At 42.2% G+C, this 18,865-nt stretch overlaps 1 long non-coding RNA gene across 1 annotated transcript; it reads left to right on the forward strand.

The window, feature by feature from the left end:
- The first annotated feature begins 9,337 nt into the window (after nucleotides 1-9,337).
- On the forward strand, nucleotides 9,338-11,456 carry LOC123988960. Its single transcript, XR_006830338.1, has 4 exons — nucleotides 9,338-9,681; nucleotides 9,771-10,864; nucleotides 10,938-11,059; nucleotides 11,136-11,456. It is a non-coding gene; the product is annotated as an uncharacterized LOC123988960 (long non-coding RNA).
- Nucleotides 11,457-18,865: the final 7,409 nt, after the last annotated feature.

Raw genomic sequence — 18,865 nt, forward strand, 5'->3', positions numbered from 1 at the left:
TCTTTCAGATTTCTTATAATACTGTCCCACCTAACAGTATTAAAGGCGTTCTTAACGTCAAGTAAAACCAGTAGGCAATGTCTAACCTAACCTAACCTAACCTAACCCTAACCTAACCTAACCTAACCTTTTTTTTTTTTTTTTTTACGAGGGGGAAAAATGCTTTACGCACGCCGAGCTGGTGTTCACTCGGGAGTGTGGGACTGCTATCCATAGCTTACCCACTAAAAAACCCACCTCGATTTCACCCTCATGGTGCCGGTCAGGACCTCACCCCCGGGACCGCTAATCGAGCATTACTTCGGGGGGGGGCGACATATCGGCTGGTTCGATGTATTAATCCTCCTCTACTGGAGCGGTTTATTCTTCCACTACCCCATCCATTAGGAGTCATAACACCTAGTCCATACATATAAAATGTCAGGGGATTTGAACCCTCAGTCTGGTTACTTATAAAGCTTTGCATAAGCTAGCGTCCAAAGTATCAAATAAAAATCTCCACATTGTTAAAATAGATAAAATAAAATAATATAACTATGTCAATAAATAAATAAATAAATAGGTAAAAACTCCGTAACTATTATGTTAAAATTGTTTAAAATAAGGTAAAATTTTTACAATTAACGTCATAAGTGGTACACTCAATAGACTAAAGTGCACATCCACCATTGCACAATTTTCTCTTCTTACTTTTCTTATTTTCTTCACCTTTTCTATTGTCTACGTTCTATTTCCTGTTGTTAATATTGCTCTTTGCCTCACTCTTTCCATTTCTTCTTTTTCTTTTAGAGCCTTCGTCACATAACCTATTACCGAGCTTCTGGTCTCTTCTGTCTTCAGGAGTTTCATAAAGCTTTCCTTGGAGAACTCTTCCTGAAGTGTGGCATTTAGTTCTCCCCTATCCGGCGCCCACCTGTCGCACTCAAAAAGGAAGTGCGCAGTGTCGTCAACAGTTCCTGGACAAAAATAGCAGTTTTCCGACTCCCTTTTTTCATCTTATTTAGATATGCTTCAAAGCATCCATGCCCTGTTAGGACCTGCGTTAGGTGGAAGCTTAGGGTACTCGGGCCCCACGTTATCCATTCCGCAATTTTCGGGATCAGCTCGTACGTCCACCTACCTTTTTCTGAGCTGTCCCATCTTTCCTGCCAGGCATCCATGGTAAGAGCCCTAGCCTCTGTTTTGAGTCTGTCCTCTGGTACTTTATCTTCATCATCAGTTCCCCTACTTTCTTTCTTGTTGTACAGATATTCTCTTTCTTTGGCAACCAGGTCTAGTGGAATCTGGCCAGTCAGCACACATAGTGCATCCGCTGATACAGATCTATACGCGTGCGCTACCCTCAGCAACGCGGTTCTCTGCACACTTGTCAAAATATTTACATTCCCTTCGAATTTTAACCCTATTGCCCATATCGGTGCTGCATACAGTATCACAGATTCAATGACCCTATAATATAGCCTTCTGGCCGTATACCCCGCACCCCGCATGTTCGGCATCAGTAACGCCAGCGAATTTGCAAATTTAAGGGCTTTATTACACACCGTGATTATATGTTTTTTAAACGCCATATTCATCTCCAGCGTGACCCCGAGGTATTTAGCATCCCTTGCCGTCTTTATATCCGCTTGTCCGCACTTAAACTTCAGGCCCCCTGACACCTTTCTGCCGGTCAGAATAATGGCCTCTGTTTTCTGTTGCGCAAGGCTTAGTCCCTCATTCTCGTACCAGGTTGCCATATCCCTTATTGTCCTTTCCACAACCCTTTTCATTTCCTTTAGATTTTGGTCTATCACAACAACCCCTATGTCATCTGCATACCCTATCAGGTGCACATTACTCATCGTCTTCATCCTCAGGAGCCCATCATATACCAGGTTCCATAGCAAAGGGCCTATCACGGAGCCCTGTGGTACCCCTCCGAAAACCTGGTATTTCTTCTCACGGTCTTTCTCGTTGTAGATGATCCAGCGGTCCTGTAGATAGCTTCTCACGATGTTTACTAATTCCGGTGGGAAACCTCTTTCTTTCAAATTCCGTATGATACTGTTCCACCTGACCGTGTTAAAGGCATTTTTCACATCCAGTAAGACGAGGAGGCAATGTCTTCCGAACCTCCATGCCTTCTGGCAATGCTCCATAACCAACTTCATTGCGTCCAAAGTGGATCTCCCCTTACGAAAACCAAACTGGTTTGGGGCAAAATCATTGTCTTTTAATGCCAGCAACAGTTTATCTTTAACTGCATGTTCAAATATCTTCGCTAAACAGGAGATAATCGTCAGCGGCCTGTAGGCCTTTTCCGAGGGGTTTTTCGCTTTCCCTTTTGGTAGCAGAACCAATCTACCGGTTTTCCACGCGGTAGGCCAGTACCCGCTTCTATAGCATATATTAAAAATATATGCTAGCCATCTAGATGCATTTAGACCTATCTTTTTAGCAGCTGCAGACGTAATGCCGTCCGGTCCCGGTGCCTTCTTAGCCGACATTTTTTTGGCTATTCTGGCGACATCTTCCTGTGTGATATACCTCTTATATACCAACGGTACAGGTTCACCTTGGTCCTGGTTTCCCTTATGTGCCTCCTCTATGGTGCTATCTCCGGTATCGCTTGTTCCATCCATCAAACTTGGCCTTAGAATGAACAGTTTGTTTACCACTTCGTCCACCTCCCCTGTGGATAAAACGTCCGGCTTGTTTCTTTTGTCCTTAACTGTCCTCATTATTACTTTATATGGCCTGCCCCAGATGTCTCTATCAACCTCCTGTAAAAGGTTTGCCCAGCTGCTCCTCTTCGCCTTCCTAATTTCCTTATTGAGGTCCATCTTGCACTTCTTGTATTCCCTTGCAGCCTCCTCTATAGCTACGTGGTTCATCCCCGCCCTAACCCTCGTGAGCTTCCTCCTAGCTTTCTGGGTCAGTTTCCTTTTCTCCTCTATCTCTTTATTCCACCATGGTACAGGCGTACGATTGCTCTTCAGGCCTCCGTACCTGGTGAACCTATTTACCAGCCCATTCACCTCTTCGATAAACCTATCCACTTCCAGTGTGGTGTTTGTACGAGGTCGTTCATCGAATTTTTCGTCCCCGAATTTCTTTAAAACGGCTTCAACAAAGCCTTCTTCATCGAGCTTGCCTTTCTCTAGCTCGAACGGTGAGGCTCTTATACCCTTCAACTGAGCCGGCTGAAAAGTATGCAGAACATACCTGTGGTCGGACGCCGAGTAATCATCCACAACCACCGATTCTGCCAGATCACGTAATGCCCTTTTATTACATGACATAATATCTATTTTTGTACCTCGACCACGGTCACATGTAGCTCCTCCCTTTGTAATCACAGGAAAAAGTTCTACTGTACTGCAGAACTCAAACAGCTTTTTTCCCCTGCTGCACCATGTGTCCGCACCCCATAGGGGGGATTTTGCATTAAAATCACCCATAATGATCTTCTCATCTGTATCACCTTTTAGTGACCTCATTTCCACGGCCAATGCGTCCAGCAGTTCTTCATACTCCTGTGCAGGGTTGTTAGGCGATGCATACACACTAACTACATACATATTGTTGTATTTAATGATAACAAAGCCGTCCCCACTTTTAATTAGGGAGATGTTTTTTCCCGAGGTTTTTCCCTTATTTGTTACCAGAATTGCCGCTCTACCTGAGTTGTCCACAAACCAGTTTTCTGGGACCCGGTATGGCTCCGACACCACCACTAGGTCCACTTCATATTTGTCCGCAGTACTGAACAGCATATCATGGGCGGTTCTGCAGTGATTCAAATTTATCTGTAGGATTTTAATTTTGCCTTTTGATTTTTAGGGCCTCCTTATATCTGCGGCACCTCACTGATGCTGCTACGTGGCACACCATTTCTTCCGGCAGTTTGTCGGCTACACATAACCTGCATCTAGGGGCGTTGACACATTCCCTCATCTGGTGTCCCGTCTCTCCACATTTCCTGCAAAAGCCCCCACATTCTTTGCTGCTCTTGCAGTTTATTGCCACATGCCCTAATTCGTGGCATCGGAAACAGCGGAGTAGACGTGGGATCTCTTTCACCAAAACTATGGTCCAGCCTACCTTTATCTTGCCCTTCCGTATCAGCTGTATCATGTCCGGTGCTGGGCCCTCGACCACCGCAATCTTATTTTTCCTCGGGTCTACACGAAGGACCTTAATCCTTATGTCCGGGTCCTCATGACCCAATTCCTTGCTGATTGCCTCTAGTACTTCTTCCTTTTCCACCGAGGGGTCTATTCCCCTTAATTCCACGTCTACCTTTTGTTGTAGCCTGGCTACCTCCACATCCGGCCCTAGTTTCCCGTCTATACTCCTCTTGAACCCGTCAAGGTCCGCTCCAGGTGTGAATTCTATCAGTAGATTTCCTGCCCTTGTCTGTTTTACCGTCTTCACACCCTCAGGTGAGGGACCCGCTGCCCCTTTCACTTTCCTCAGGATGTCTGCAAAAGACGTGTCCTTATTGAACCAAACCGCGATAGCTTGGGGCTTTGCCGGTATCGGTCTTCTTCTTTTTGGCGTACCCCTTACCCCTGCGGAGTCCCCTCTTGTCTTCCCATCTACCTTTTTCCCGTCCTCTTCCATTTTTTCTTTATGCGACTCTTTATCGCTTCTCCTCCTCCTATTTGGGACCAGTTCCCAGTTCTGTTCAGTAGGAGCCCCCTCCTTATTTTGGGTTTCTTCCTTGCCCCTCCTCCTCGTCGCATTTACCTCCGGAGTCCCTTCTACACTAGAGAGGAAAAACCTCGTTTTTTCCCCACATTCTCCGTGGGAGGGGTGATCTCTTTCCTCTTATGTCTGTTGCTCGGCAGGGGTGGGAAGTCCCTATCCAACTCGTCCTGAGTCTGCGTCGCCATGTTTTTAAGCTTCCTTTTCGATTTTAATTCTTTTTCTTTTTCAGGTACAGTGACAGGGGACTCATCGAGGTCCGTCCCCGTCGCCGCCGATTCGGAATCCATCTCTTCACCCTCGCAGGTAGGTGTATCTAGATACTCTCTTCTATTTTTACCCTTACCTGCCCTCTTCTCTATATTTTGTCCGGTGTGGTCTTCCTTTATCCCCTCCACCGCATCCGTCACATCCTCCAGGCAACTCCCCATTGCTATGTATGCCTCCTTCACTTCCGGGTCCACATCCCTGTTCCTTAGGATAAACTCTTTGATCACCATGTTGTGACCCTTAATCAGTTCCAGCATCTTTGATATTGTGTTGATGCTGGCGTCGAGTTTCTCCTCCAGTGTCATCCCCTTCCTCTTGGGCTTACTACATTTACCTTTATCCTTATTGGTCCTCGTAATTTCCTGTGGGGTAGCTTCATCCTCGTCTCCGGTGAGGTCCACCGATTCCAGACGGGCTGGTGGTGATGTTATATTCCTGTTAAATGCGCCCAGACCGGGGGGTGATCTCGATACCCTGGGTTTTCTTGAGAAGATATCATCCTTCCCAGCCGCACTCAACCATACTTCCATATCATCGCCAGTAGCACTTACCTTCACAGCGGCCTGGCGGTCTACCGTCTGTGATGTACAGTCGTCAGATAACGACGCGGTGGGGCCTGCACACGCACCCACATCCGCGCCGGTACTGGAGCCACCGAGAACTCCTGCACCGTAACCTTTCATCTTTTTCAACTTTGTGGTTTCCATTTTGCTTAAAATTTTTGTAGAGTAGTCCTTTAGCGTAGCCATAGTCGTCATTTTCCTATCTAGATGTAACCTTGTCCGTTAGCTTTGCCATATCGTCATTAGTAAAGATAAAACCGACCGTTATCACACCGCTATACATATCTAATACCTATACACTTGCCAAATTCGTCATAAACATCCAGTCCAGTACGAACACCAAGATAAATAAATAAATAAAGCCATAAATATAAATAGACACAAAAAGGTGGGGGGCGGGGCACCCCAGGCATACCCCTTTGTCACATAGTCTTTACATTTGCTAGTCTTATCATCTGGTTTCTTTCATAGCCATCGAAAAACTCTTATTCACTTTTTCCCGGGTTTCTACGGACCCCAGCCCCTGTATCAGGTATATCCTTCCTACACAGGGTTCTGCAAGGCCCCAGCCCCTTAAATAGTGTGACCCTCCCCACATATGGGTTCTTTTGTACCCTAGCCCCTTATGTATGTGGGACATCCCAACATGGGTTCTTCAGGACCCCAGCCCCTTAATCAAGCGGGCCCTATACACACTGGGCTCCTCAGGACCCCAGCCCCTTAATCAAGCGGGCCCTATATACACTGGGTTCCTCAGAACCCCAGCCCCTTAATCAAATGGACCCTATATACACTGGGTTTCCTAGGCCCCCAATGGGTCATCGTGGACTCCCGGCAAAGGTAAATTTAGACTTCTGACCTCAGAATTTTATTTCCATCACGCATCTCTTTTGCGTATGTCGTCAGTACCGCGTCACGGGGCTTCTAGGACCCCGTGGGGTCCTCGCTACCCCGGGGTCTTCGGGCACCCTGGGTCATTTTGACCCCCGGGTCACCAAGGACCCCGGAAATATATTAGTGCAAATCTGCAATAAAAATTTTTGAACACCAAAATATCGCAGCCTACTATAGTGCACAATTTTCGGGGACCTACTGTATCCGCTCATCCTGCGCAACGGCTCTCGCGTCGATGACGTCACTATCTTGCTCACTTTGTTTCCGCGGTACTGAGGTGCCTAGTCAAAATCGGAGTTTAAGAAGGGAGGTGTGCCCCTTTCTTTGTACGGCTATAGAATATAAAAATTTCTCAACACCAGCCTCCATAGAGTGTTACTGACTGTTCATTACATTAAACCCGTCACGTTTACATTGTTTCATAATGGGCAAATTGCTCTGAAGCGGCCTTCGAGTTTTCCGTGAAACCTTTCCTATACCCTGGGCACTTGGGAGGCTAGATACTTTGCTGGTCTTCTCCGTGCGGCCTTAGACCGCGCAGACGCACGGGCTCGACGGCAATCTAATTGGTTGGAAAGTTAATTCGCACATGCGAACGGCCGCGACAACTTGTAGATTGACGCGTGTCCGTTTCCGGATGTCTCTTGTCGTTTCCGCTATCTTCCTCGTGCCCGTATTTCACGTTCTCGTCCTGGTATTTTATCTTAAAAGTGTAATTTAACAACTCACCGGTGTTGTCTTGTGTAGTGTGGATTGTGTAAAATACCGTGCGCCTCCTGTGCTGTGTAAAACCGTCCTATATTTTGTCCTGTCGTGCTAAGACGTCTGAAAGTGCCGTTCTCCACGTGTTCGTCTCCATCTTGGTTCTTTCACCTCTCGTAGTATAAACTGTCCTGTGGCGTAAACCCTTCACGATCCTGCCTGAATTTGAACTTACCACTGGACACCTTTACACCTTTTCATCCCTTTCCCGGTTAATTTATATCGTGCAGTGCTTATTAAATAAACATTCGCGAGTGCCTACTGTTCCACCTGTCACATTTCAACCATCCTCACTCAGTCTTTCTTCGTTTTTCCAAATTTTATTCCCTAATCCTCGTTCAGCTTGTGGTATTTATAAAATATGACCACCCTTAATAATTGTTTCACCATCCTATATAGAAAAAATATTTTTACCACTCACTTTTACCGCTTTCCCCGGGGTATAACGCCGGAGCGGACCCGGCACACGTCCGCTCGCCACGACGTCCCGCACTGCACTCAACCTAACCTAACCTAACCTAACCTAACCCTAACCTAACCCAACCCAAACCAAACCTAACCCAACCCAACCTAACCTAACCCAACCTAACCCAACCTAACCCAACCTAACCAAACCTAACCTAACCTTTTTTTTTTTTTTTTTTTTTTTTTGTTATAAGAGAGGAAATGCATTTGCGCACGCGCGGGTTGTTCCCTCATTCACTCTATTCGGCTGGTGAGGGCCCGGGCAGTGTGGGACTCATACCCGCCCTGAGGGGGCAGCCTGGCGCCCGTTTGGTGGAGGCAAACCCAAAGAGGCAACCCCAGAAGGGGGCAACCTGGCAACCCGACCCCGAAGGGTGGGGTTTAGCCCAAGAGTAGGTCACAGCCCAGAAGGGGCGACCTTGAGCAGGTAGTCCAGAGGGGACAGTCCTGCGGCTGGATATACTACCCACTAAAACCTCTCCCCTGTGTGGGCCGCCAGTACCTATACCTATCCTTTGGGATATCAAACAGGTTACCAACGTAGCCACAACGGCGTTTTGGCAATTCAATGCATTTCGCATTATTCCGTCCTCCCGCAAAAACGCCATGTAACATGGGGCATCTGCGGATCCACGCCGTTGCACCTCCGATCTAGCGGTAAGGACATTTTAAACCTGAGAAATACACGCAGGAATTTTTCTTCAGCAACGGCCGGCACCGGGGCATCCTCCAGGATCGCGCCTTCCCGGCGTGACCGCGCCACTCTTCGCCTGCCTAGCATTGCCAGGACAGGGGTTGTACTTCAGCACGGCCAGGACAGGGACATCGTATCTCCACAGTTGACCGTGCCCCTCTTCGTCCTCCTGGTGGGTTGATATTGATGATGTGGCTTTTCCTAGATGTCATCACGCCCACCTGACCTGCCACGAGGACAGGCCGTTTTCTTCAGCAACGATCGGCACCGGGGCATCCTCCAGGATCGCGCCTTCCCGGCGTGACCGCGCCACCTCTTCGCCTACCTAGCACTAATGCCAGGACAGGGGTTGTACTTCAGCACGGCCAGGACAGGGACATCGTATCTCCACAGTTGGCCGTGCCCCCTCTTCGTCCGCCTGGTAGGTTGCTGATGATGTGCCTTATCCCTGAGGTCATCACGCCGACCTGCAGAGGCAGGAACATATTTTTCTTCGACAACGGTCGGCACCGGGGGGATATCCTCAAGGATCACACCATCCCGGCGTGACCGCGCCACCTCTTCGTACGCTGCAACCCTCGATGACATGTCCCATACATGCTTTACACTCACACACAAACACTCAAATGCTCACTCACTCATGATAAGCATGCTTTGAATGTAAATGCGACAATCCATCTATCTAACTACAGTGAATGATGGATAATAACCCATGAGCCCACGGGGCCCATGAAGCCCATGATTAGAACATCCCATAAACAATAAGTAAATAACAGCTGAAAGCTAAAGGCAAACGCTAAAAGCTAAAAGCTAAAAGCTAAAAGCTAAAAACTAAAAATAAAGTAAAGTAAAGTAAAGTAACAGCTGACAGATGAATACAATAGTGAATAATAAACAAATAATAAACAGTAAATAATAGTCAATAATAGTAAATAATAATCAATAATAATAAACGGAATAACATAATTAAACGCGATTAAGGTGATTAAATAATAAAGGAGAATTGAGGAATTAAGAAAATAAGAATAAAGAATTTAAAATAAAGAAAGAAATAAAGAAAGAAAGAATGAAATACCGTGAAGGTATAGTATAGATACAATGAAATGAATTTCAAAATAATATAACCACAGATAATATAAACCATAAAATAGACACCTTCAAGATGTCGGGTGACAGAATATATACAGAGATATAACCTTAACCCTAACCCCTAATGTGTCAAAACAAGGATTGTCAACAGGAAGCAAGAACAGTGTAAGAAGACTCGTTAAGAATGGGAACAAGAACAAGATTACCTACTAAAAAGCCTGATAGTCAACTCAGAAAAAGGAAACAAGCAAGGTAAGATAATAATTACAATAATTGTAACAACGCACCATAAAATAAACAGGAATAGCACAACTTAATAACATGCATATTAATTCCCACAGAAAAGCACACTGTCACCCTATTACGACAGAACTATAAAATAACAATACCAGAGATAGACATCATGAATTAATTGAATTAAAGAATATCAAAGAAGAATCAGAATATCCAAGGATATAACAGGCGACAACCAAGGAAACGACAGTAAAATAAAATAAATAGTGATAAACAGTGATAACGCGGCACAAATAACTAAATATAAAATATAAGTATATTGAATATAGAATAACCGCATCAAAGCAAACCATAAATATATTAATTTAATCTACAACACTTTGTACCACCATAAATATAAAATTAAACCAAATCGTAACAGTAACTTTAATTCAGTTAATACAGAATGAATGAACAATAACGGAGTGAAAGAATGAACGAATTATCAGTGAAGTTATTAATAAAGAAATTAAAGAGAATGAAGTGAATAGGAAGCGTAAAGTATAAAGTGAAAGTCACGACCAGCATAATGCAATAATATAGGGTAAAGCAACGCAGTGTAATATAATGCAATGTAATATAATAATGTAAACAAATGTTATATAATAAATAAAGTAGAATATAAAATACAAGAAGTAGACTCAAAAGACTCAAAATATAACCGTAAAGCTTATTAACTAAATACTCTATTTCTATACCAAAGTAAATTATATGTTAAATGGTAAATGGTGGATGATAAGTGATTGTGTCAATGCAAATGTACATAGAACCAATTATTTCATGACATTTCAAAAGGAAATAAACAACACGTAAATATTCAAATCAAATATAAACTGTGTAATTCAGTTAAACACTATGCTACTGCATAGTGTAAGAATAAATCAATCAATCAATCAATAAGTAAAGTATTCTAAACTAATATTTAAAATGGTGAAATTAAACAGAACCCGCGCAGCATGAAAGCATTTGAATGGACAAAACCACTCATCATCACAGAAGAATAGCAAAATTAATTAAGATAAATCAAATCAAATCACCAACCTCAACTGGTCAGAATAGATAAATAAATGAATGAATAACAAATAATGAATAAATGAATGAATGAATGAATGAATAAATCAAGGAAAAGAGAAACAACAGAATACTAGCAAGTACGAGTAAGGTAAAGTAAAATAAACCATTGAAAAGTAAAATTCAGAGATGAGATAACAAAGACAAATGACAATTATTTTCAGCAAACCCTAATGCGCCAAAGCCACGGTGTCAAAACTAGCATGCAAGGACTAGCTAAAAGGAACGACATTGAATAAGAGAACTGAATTGCAACTGAAAAGGAAAAGAAAAGAAAGGAAACAAGGTAAGGTAATGCAACATACTATAAAACAACAGTAATTACCCATACTGATGACATGACTATTAAATTTAAATTACAGAAACAGCCCACCATCATGGAAGAGCAACATTATGACCAGAGAAAGACGTCATGAATAAGCTGGATTAAGGAAATCAAAGGAACACCAAAACATTAATGAATATCAAAGATGCACAGGGAAAGAACAAATCAAGAAGCGATAATGAAACAAAATGTATAACAGCGATAACGCAACCTAATAAATTAGAGTAATAATAAATATATTAAATACAATATAAAATAAAGAATAACCATGGAAGCAAATCATAAATATATTAATACTAATACAATCTACAGAACTTTGTACCATCGTGTGTTAAAATAAACTAAATCATAACAGTTACTTTAGTTCAATTTTATTGAGGACGAATGAACAGTGACAGAGCGAAGGTAGTAATCAACATAGTATGATAATGTAATAATGTAATGTTCCGCAATATAACGTAGTGTCACGTAATATAATGTAAAACAGAAGGTATTATACTAAAGTAAAATACAAATACAAGAAGTGTGTTTAATGAAATAATATAGTACAATCGTACAGATTATTAGCTACAATATTCCATCTCTTAACCAGAATAGCCTACAAGTTAAATCATAAATTATAAACTACAAATTATAAATTATAAATCATAAACCGTAAATAATTGTGGACACCGCTTGTCAGCACAAAGGAAAGAAATTAGAGTAAATAAATTAAACCCTTTGACTATTAATCAGATAAACAATGAGCAAAGAACGAATGAATGACTGAATAAATAAATAGTAATGAGTGAATAATAAGTGAATAACGAAAGATTGAATATATGACTGTGAGCACAACTATAGAAATTAAGAAACTGGGAAATTGAGGAACCGAGAAATTGAGTAAATAAAGAAATAAGAAAAAGCGAAGAGGAAGTGAAAATGAAAATGGGAAAGTGTACTGCAAGCCGTAAAGTGTAATGTGCAAGCAAAATAACCAGCACAATACACTGTGATATAAAAGAAAAGAAAATAAGAATGAATGATACCGTGAAGGTATAGCATAGATACAGTGAATTTCAAAATAATATAACCATAGATAACATAAACCATAGAATAGACACCTTCAAAGATGTCGGGTAACAGAATATACATAACCTTAACCCTAACCCCTAATGTGTCAAAACAAGGATTGTCAACAGAAAGCAAGAAGAGTGTAAGAAGACTCGTTAAGAATGGGAACAAGAACAAGATTACCTACTAAAAAGCCTGATAGTCAACTCAGAAAAAGGAAACAAGCAAGGTAAGATAATAATTGTAACAACGCACCATAAAATAAACAGGAATAGCACAACTTAATAACATGCACATTAATTCCCACAGAGAAGCACACTGTCACCCTATTATGACAGAACTATAAAATACCAATACCTGAGAGAGACATCATGAATTAATTGAATTAACGAATATCAAAAAAGAATCAGAATATCCAAGGATATAACAGGTGACAACCAAGGAAACGACAGTAAAATAAAATGAATAGTGATAAACAGTGATAACGCGGCACAAATAACTAAATATAAAATATAAGTATATTGAATATAGAATAACCGCATCAAAGCAAACCATAAATATATTAATTTAATCTACAACACTTTGTACCACCATAAATATAAAATTAAACTAAATCATAACAGTAACTTTAATTCAGTTAATACAGAATGAATGAACAATAACGGAGTGAAAGAATGAACGAATTATCAGTGAAGTTATTAATAAAGAAATTAAAGAGAATGAAGTGAATAGGAAGCATAAAGTATAAAGTGAAAGCCACGACCAGCATAATGTAATAATATAGGGTAAAGCAACACAGTGTAATATAATGCAATGTAATACCTAACCTAACCTAACCTAACCTAACCCAACCTAACCTAACCTAACCTAACCTAACCTAACCTAACCTAACCTAACCTTTTTTTTTGTTTTGGTTTAATGGAAGAGGAAAATGCATTTGCGCACGCGCGGGCTACCCTCTCGTCGCACTATTCGGCTAGGAGAGGACCCGGGCAGTGTGGGACTCGTATCCCCAGAAGGGGGGCCTGGCGCCCATTTGGCGGGGGCAAACCCAAAGAGGCAACCCCGGAAGAGGGCAACCTGGCAACCCAACTCCAAACGGAGTCAGATTTCAGCCCAACAGTGTGTAAGGTCACAGCCCAGAAGAGGCGACCTAGCGGTACCCGGAAGGGGAGTCCGCGGCCAGATACACTACCCACTAAAAACCCCTCCCCTGACGTAGGCCGCCGGAACCGTTTCGTCCTGAGAGGACATCCCACGTGAACACAGCGATAGCCGCAACGGCGCTTCGGCTCCCTAGCTTTCATCACGCTTTCGTCCACCCTCAATCCGCCATGCGCACAATCAAGCTATAAGCGATTGAGGATCCACGCCGTTACACCTCCGATCAAGCGGTAGGACGTTTCAACCTGTACGGTAAAGCACAGGATTTTTCTTCGGCCACGATCAGGAACCGGAGCCCATCCGCTCAACGGGTGATCGCGCCATGTCTTCACCAGCCTGCCGTAGCGAGGTCAGGAAGCTTTTTCTTCGGCCACGACCAGGAACCGGAGGATACACTCAACTCGACGGGTGGTCGCGCCATCCATTCACCAGTCTTCGGCCACGACCAGGAACCGGAGGATACACTCAACTCGACGGGTGGTCGCGCCATCCATTCACCAGCCTGCGTAAGCGAGGTCAGGGCTTGCTCTTCGGTAACGACCAGGAACCGGAGGATACCCAACTCGACGGGTGGTCGCCCCCCCGATTCACCTGCCAGGCAGAACGCCAAGTCAGGGCTTCCTCTTCGGGAACGATCAGGAACCGGGACATCGTATCCTTCCGGTTGACCGCCCCATCAGCAACGGTCGGCAACGGGGGGATATCCTCAAGGATCACACCAACCCGCAGTGACCGTGCCTTCTCTTCACCAGCCTGCCATAAGCGAGGTCAGGAAAGCTTTCTCTTCGGCCACGACCAGGAACCGGAGCACCCCTGCTCAACGGGTGATCGCGCCCGTACTTCACCTGCCTGCCACCAGCGAGGTTAGGAAAGCTTTCTCTTCGGCCACGACCAGGAACCGGAGCTCCTGCTCAACGGGTGATCGCGCCATGTGTTCACCTGCTCCACAGGGCTTTATCTTCGGCCACGATCAGGAACCGGAGCTCCTGCTCAACGGGTGATCGCGCCATGTCTTCACCAGCCTGCCATAAGCGAGGTCAGGAAAGCTTTCTCTTCGGCCACGACCAGGAACCGGAGCTCCTGCTCAACGGGTGATCGCGCCATGTGTTCACCTGCTTCAGCAAGGTTTCATCTTCGGCCACGATCAGGAACCGGAGCTCCTGCTCAACGGGTGATCGCGCCATGTCTTCACCAGCCTGCCATAAGCGAGGTCAGGAAAGCTTTCTCTTCGGCCACGACCAGGAACCGGAGGATACCCAACTCGACGGGTGGTCGCGCCATCCATTCACCCGCCTGCATAAGCGAGGTCAGGGCTTTCTCCTTGGCAACGACCAGGAACCGAAGGAATTACGCCTCTTTCAGAGTGCAACCCTCAATTTGTCCCATTCCAAACGACACATCCGCACAAAACAGCTGCCATCCCACCACAAACCCTAACCCAATCCACACCACTCAAATCCAATAAATGAGTGAAATAAATGAGTGAATGGACCGCGAACGAAATGCATGAAAAGTAAAATAAAGAAATTTAGAGAAAGAAAATGAAAATAATAATATTAATACGAATGAGAAACATTATACTACAAAATATTAACTGGAATCATTCAAGCAATATCTCAATTGAGCAACAGTACAATATGAGCAGGTACAGCTCAAGTCTATCCCCCCTCAAAATGGCCACCCGCAGGATCGTACCTAGCAATGTTCCCATTAGTTAGGGCGGAAGGCCACACTTTAAGCAAGAAAATAAGAATCAGAGGAAATGTATTGTTACACTGTTGCACAGCTGTTGCTGTTGGGTTGGGATAATTTAAGGAGGGGGGGGTTTGGGGGGGCGAAGCCCCCCCCAATAAACAACATATCAAATGTATTACTATTATTCCAATAAGGATACCGGCTATGAAATTGCTTTACAATATCAGAAATTAAGAGATTATGACAAAAAAATAAGATAACTATACAATACACAAGAGAAATGATACAAAACAAAACCTAATAGGTATAATGAGCAGATACAGCTCGAAACTGTCCCCTTCAAAATGACGACCCCCAAGATCCCAACTAACAATAACTGCCCATACTAGTTTAGGCAGAAGGCCCCGTTTAAGAATGAAAAGAAGTATCCAAATAAATTGGTATACTGGTGTTAGGCTAGGGCAGTTTAAGGGGGGGGGTCCGGGGGGGCCTCTCAGTCAACAATACAAACCAAACACCCCGCTACCACCCCAGTCGAGAACACCGACAACGACACCACCTCCCAAATATCAGAAACTGGGAGGTCACAAGACACCACGAAGGAGAGACAATACAAAACGAGACACCTCAAAACACCAACCGAAACCGCTCCGAGTAAAATATCACCCGAGCAAAAACATAATACTGAGTACACACAACCCAAATCCATCACCCTCACGATGGCAACTCCCCAGATCGCAGCCAACAATCACCCACCCCAGCCTGAACAGAATACCCCGCCTTTAAGCATGAAAATAAGAATCCAAATGAATTGGCGCTTAGTCAGGGAAGCTCCAGGGGGGAGGGTTTGCGGGGGCAGAGCCCCTCAATCAACAGACCAAACCACACCAAACCACCACTCCAGCTGAAAACACCGACAATGGAGCCACCCCCCAACCATCACAAGCCAAGAGGCTATAAGGACACAACGAAAGAGAGACAATGCAAATTCAAAACACCACCAAACACTGACCGAAACCACCCCAAGGAACATGCCACCCAAGCTGAGCACAGCCATGAGTACGCACAACCAAGTCCATCGCCCTCAAAATTAGGACCCCCCAAATCCCACCCAACCACAATCGCCCATACTAGTTTGGGCAGAAGGCCCCGTTTTAAATGCGAAAAGAAGTATCCATATAAATTGGTGCATTGGTGCCAGGTCAGGCCAGTTTGAGGGGGGGTCTGGGGGGCAGAGCCCCCAGTAAGATGAGAAATTAAATAACTACTATTCCAGTCGAAAATACCGGCAGTGAAACTACTTTACAAGTATCAGAAATTAAGAGATTATGAAAGAGAGATAATACGAAAACAAAACAAAGTATGAAATGAGCAGGTACAACTCGTCCTAATATCCGAGTAAAATAAAGTACGCTACACTATCATTAATAATAATTAAAAATTATCCCTAATTGACAACCATCCAAAGCAACAGCAGAAAGATATTACCAGCCACATCCATTCAACTAACTACACAACCACACTCGGCCGATCATTCCGTAACGGTTATCCAAAGACAAATTATCTGCCGCGCAGTAGTCACCCACCACGCGCCAGTTGCCCGCTAAACAGTTACCGACCGTAGAACTATCCAGCGTGCGGCCGCGCAATCCTAGGAAGCCATACTTACCATCAGGCTTACCTACAAAGATAAACCTGGTATACAATCCTATTAACGAAAGGGTAAAGTTAACTGTATTCAAATAAAAGCGACAGTAAACCTAAATGAACCATAATCAAAATAAATTAATTAATAGATAAGTCAATGCAACGGTTATAATTTCTCCTGAATAAAATAAATCACATATCATGCCTGCTTGTATTAAATGAATGAAATAAAACATATATATAAATATAAATAAAGATTAATAAACAATCAGTAATATAAAATCATCAACCCGAACAAGTCCGTAGATTGCGCGGATCGCAGGGCACGCCGCGCACGTAAATTATCCCGACGCAGAACGAGTTGCACAAAAATATAAAATTTAAAGAAACCGTCAAGGAAAGAGAGGCCGAATAGACAAATAGAATAAATAACATAAACAGTTAACCAGGTAAAAATCAAAATCGAGCTTAAAATCGAAATCAAAATCAAACAACGCCTGTAAAGGAAACCAAAGTAAGATAACTGCAATAATACACAAAAGAATAACAGCAATAACCCATCCAAACAACATGAATATTCAATCTTACAGAAACAGCACACCCTCATGAAGAGCCACAATATTACAAGAGAGAGACGTCATGAATAAATTGAATTAAAGAATATCAGAGAATATAAAGATGCCTAAGATATATCAGAGATGAACAGACAACAAATAAAATCAAAATCAAAAGGCGATAATAAGATAAATAAAGAGCAATAAAAGAGATAACGTGATACAAATAATTGGCATATATAAAATATAAATATATTAAATATAGAAAATATAGAAAATATAAATATAGAATAGAATAACCGTATGGAGGCAAACAAAATATATTAATACCAGGTACAGAACTTAATAACATCATAAGTGAAAATAAACTCAATCATAACAATTACTTTAATTCAATTTCGTTCAGAATGAATAAACAGTGACAAAATGACAGAATGAGCGAATGATCGATGAAGAAGACAATTAAAGTTATTAAAGAAGAATGAAGCAATAGTAAGGCATAAAATATAAAGTGAAGGTTGCATCCTTAATGTAAATAATTTAAGTATAATGTAATGTAATATAATACAGTGTAAAACAAATAAAACACACTAAAATGAAATACTGAATACAAAGAGTGAATTCAATAAAATAAAACCGTAGAGATTATCAACAACAATGTATTTTATCAAAATCAAAATGGATTATAAGTTGAATAAATGGTAATAAATGACAACTGATCACATCAAAGCAAATGCAAAAAGAGTAATAATTAAATGACGCATCAATATATAAAGTACCTAAAGCGACAAGTAAGTCAAATAAATATGCAGTACATAATTAATAACACAATATCAGTGTACAGACTAAATAATAGATAAAGGAAAGTAAATAAAACACTTAAATTATAACAAAACCACGCAGAATCACAGCATTTGACTAAATAGAACCACTAATCATCATAGAAATGAAACTACAGAAGAATCACATCATACCCATAGCTTCCAATAATCTGAATGAATGAATGAGAGAGTGAATAATGAAAGAAAGAAAGAAAGAAGTGAATGCATCAGAAGAGCGAGAAAACAAAATACAAAACAATACAATATGAGTAAGATAAAGTAGAATAAGCCATAGAAAAGTCAAATTTAGAGATAAGATTGCATCTGAGAATTATTACAGAAACATAACCCCATATGTCAAAGCCCCAAAGTGTCAAAGCAGCATGGAATGAATAGTTTAAGGAGAAGATGAAGAATATAAGAGCTGAATCACCACTCATAAGGAAGAAAAGAAAAGAAGAAAAAGAAAGAAAAGAAAAGGAGAAAGGAAAGGAAACAAGGTAAGATAATTGCGAAAATATACTACAGAATAACAGCAATAACCCATCCAGACGACATGAATATTGAATTTAACAGAAACAGCACACCCTAATGAAAAGCCACATTATTACAAGAGAGAGACGTCATGAATAAATTGAATTAAAGAATATCAAAGAATATAAGATGCCTAAGAAGCATCAGAGATGAACAGACAACAAAATAAAATCAAAATCAAAAGGCGATAATCAGATAAATAAAGAGCAATAACAAAGATAACGTGATACAAATAATTGACATATATAAAATATAAATATATATATATATTAAATATAGAAAATATAGAATATGGAATA

This window comes from Osmia bicornis, unplaced genomic scaffold (assembly GCF_907164935.1).
Source record: "Osmia bicornis bicornis unplaced genomic scaffold, iOsmBic2.1, whole genome shotgun sequence".
NCBI lineage: Eukaryota > Metazoa > Arthropoda > Insecta > Hymenoptera > Megachilidae > Osmia > Osmia bicornis.